The 3,170-nt window shown below is 30.5% G+C and overlaps 1 pseudogene; it reads left to right on the top strand.

The window, feature by feature from the left end:
- The first annotated feature begins 2,461 nt into the window (after nt 1-2,461).
- LOC111739831 lies at nt 2,462-2,580 on the top strand (annotated as a pseudogene).
- Nucleotides 2,581-3,170: the final 590 nt, after the last annotated feature.

A 3,170-nucleotide genomic window follows, 5' to 3' on the forward strand; every position in this document is an offset into this window, starting at 1 on the left:
ATAATAACCAAGTTTTAATTAGCTATTATTTCTTTGCTTAAAGGGAGAATTTTTTCCTTTATATTTATACATTGAGATAGTCACAAATTTTCAAATAGTTTGTGGTAATAACTTGGCCATTTACTCTCCCCTGAGAGAGCCAAACTCTGGAAACAGAAAAAAAAAATTTGTATGAAATAATTTTATAGATTTCTTAATGAAATTGCATGCTATGAACAATGTACTTTCTTTTGTATTCTCCAATAATAAGAACACTTAAGGTAGCAAATAATATGTTTGATCTAATTTGTAGGCAATTCTGTGTATTATCTGTAAATTAAGAGTTAAAATAATAACAATTGACATAAAATGCTTATTTTATATTTATGAATATTGTCATTGTTATTACATCTTAATTTGGTAAAGTACTTGGAAGAACATATCTTTAAAAGGGTTTATCAAAACATTTATAGGCTGTAAAAATTCCATATATATAGAATTCTAAAAAACAATTTTGGTTTGCCCTAAAAAATCTAGAGAACATAAATAAATAAAGCCCTAATTATCCCTAATTTGGGGGAAGCATTTAAATAGCAAATGCAATGTTTATTATAAGCAATAACCTAAATTATTATTTATTATATTCTAAACCGAGCTAAGTAGACAATTGCAGTGATTATCTAATTGAATCTTCATCATACCAGTAAGAGATAGGCAATATTGCCATTTTCCACATGAAGATACTGAGGCATTCTCAAGATCACAGAGCCAGTAAGTGCTGATTTTAGTCTTTAAAATATGCAGTCTGTCTTCAGAGCCTACATTCTTACCCTCTATGTTATACTGCCAAAGAAAGACTCTTTTCTCCCATATCGTAAACATATTCTAGTACTAGCTAAAGATGAAATTTCTCCACCTATTCCTTTGGGATTATGTTTATAAGGTTATGTTTGTTTCTGCTAATCTTTCACCAATTACTTCTTTTGAGACATCAGCATGTATCTTTTGCATCTCCAGTTCTGTTCAACACATTTTAATATAGTCGTCTTTCCGAAATGGTAAATTTTAGGTGTGGATAAAACCTAATATTATATGAACATATGTATTCTATTATAGATTGCATACTAATTATACACAGACACACTCACACACACATATAATCTGTATATTTATACACTGACTTTGGGGTTATTTTTGTTCTCAAATTGTCACTAGTGTCTTCCAGCATTTCAATTTTCTAAAGCTTCTCAGGAAGCAGGTTAAGCATCAGCATCTCAGATTGATCTATAATGTGTGAAACTGTGAACTTCAGGATTTATGTCCTCTGCTTTAATAAAATGTACTTGTTCAACAACTCATTTCATAATGCTTTGCAGTGTCTGTAATACTATAAAATATGGCAAATGAATTTGGAAAATTTTATGTGTATTAAAACTTATTTTTCCATTGATTTTTAAATTCAAAGTTTACCAAGTTACAATTTTAAAGATTAGTGGAACAGACATATAGATTTGGTTTCAAGAGGCTGCTCTACTACATTCAGCTTGGAGCTTGGGACATTAAAGGATGATATGAAAGAATCAAGATGTCTATGTTTTAAGAGTTGGGCTGTTGTGAGAGCAGTCCTAATAAAGTATCAGCTGTGAGTTAGCAGAAAAAGAGCCAAATTGTGCAAGGGAGATTCTAATATTCAAGCTAAAAGTGGCAAATGAAGTTCAATATTAGTGAAATCCGCCAAAGTATGGGGGGTAATATTAACAGACAAAGTAATTAGACAATACAATAAATTTGGCTAAACAACATGTCTGTTTTGGTGAATCATTTAACAGATCAGGCAATCATTGGCTAGGAGCCATCTCAAAGACAGCATATGATTCTTTAACAGAGAAAGGATGGTAAAGGAGCAGCACATGGTGAATACGTATGTTGTTGCTCAGGAGCATGTAACAATGATCATAGGCTAAGTTTTGTCACTTATAATCACATAGTAAAATAACCCTATTTGGACTTATTTATAATTCATCATTTTTTATAGAAACGATAAATGTTAACTAGATATAGATGTTACATTAAAGCATTTTGGTTACATGAGAACTATAATCAAATTTATATATTGATATAATTTCTTTATTTATATATCCAGATTGATACATTTAAAAAATCTTCTTATATTTTTCATGCAAAAGCAAAAGGAAATCAAATTCCTTAAGTTTGTTAAGAACCTGACAAAATTAGTTCTGTTTTCATTTGTAAAGGTCCCATAGTAGAAAACAAACTAAATAGATATTAGTTAATACTTGGTACGTGTTCATTTGCAGGTATATATTTTCATATATACTAAAATGTCTTATTCATGGATATATTTTTAAAAAATACACCAACTTTACTTTACATATACTAATTTAAAATAAATGATTAGTAAAGCAAAAAATAGCTTTATAGTTCCTATGATCAAATCTCAATTCTAAAATTGAAGAAACTAGTTTATGGCCATGATACCCTGAACAAGCCCAATCCCGTCTGATCTCGGAAGCTAAGCAGGGTTGGCCCTGGTTAGTACTTGGATGAGAGACCACCTAGGAAAACCAGGTGCTGTAGGTATAAAAAATAAAAAAAAATAAAAAAATAAGGAATTGTAAGATGACAAGTTCCTTGCAATCAGTGAAGTCAAGGAAGGGTTTGTCTCGCCTAAAAGTAAAATAAAATAAAATAATAAAATAAAATAAAAATAAAACAAAATACAATTAAAGAAACTAGTTCCCCTAAATATGAAGTAACTTGCTCTGAATTCTAATTCAAGGATCTTAATACAGCATCCTTATCGCTGTTACAAAACACTATTGAATAGCTTTAACAATGACCTTGTGAGTGCCTGAATCTAAATTTTCATTTTAACCACTTTAGTTAAGAGAGGCATAATAGTCTGAACTGATAATTCTTTTCAATGACCATTGTTATTTAGAGGCAACTCTAGACATTATTTTCTACTGAAGAGAAGCAAATAATAACCAAGTAGGCTGTTATTTCAGCTTTCCCACCCAGTCTGGGATCCTGGCTATATTTTGTTCCTTTTTGTTCTTCTGCTCTACATTTTCTTTTCAAAATTGCCCCTTTCTCCTCCACCACAGTAGTAGATCTGTAGGTCTTCTGGGGGAATTAATAATTGAAGCTGGGACATATAAAACTTAACT

This window comes from Pteropus vampyrus, unplaced genomic scaffold (genome assembly GCF_000151845.1).
Source record: "Pteropus vampyrus isolate Shadow unplaced genomic scaffold, Pvam_2.0 Scaffold54, whole genome shotgun sequence".
Lineage (NCBI taxonomy): Eukaryota > Metazoa > Chordata > Mammalia > Chiroptera > Pteropodidae > Pteropus > Pteropus vampyrus.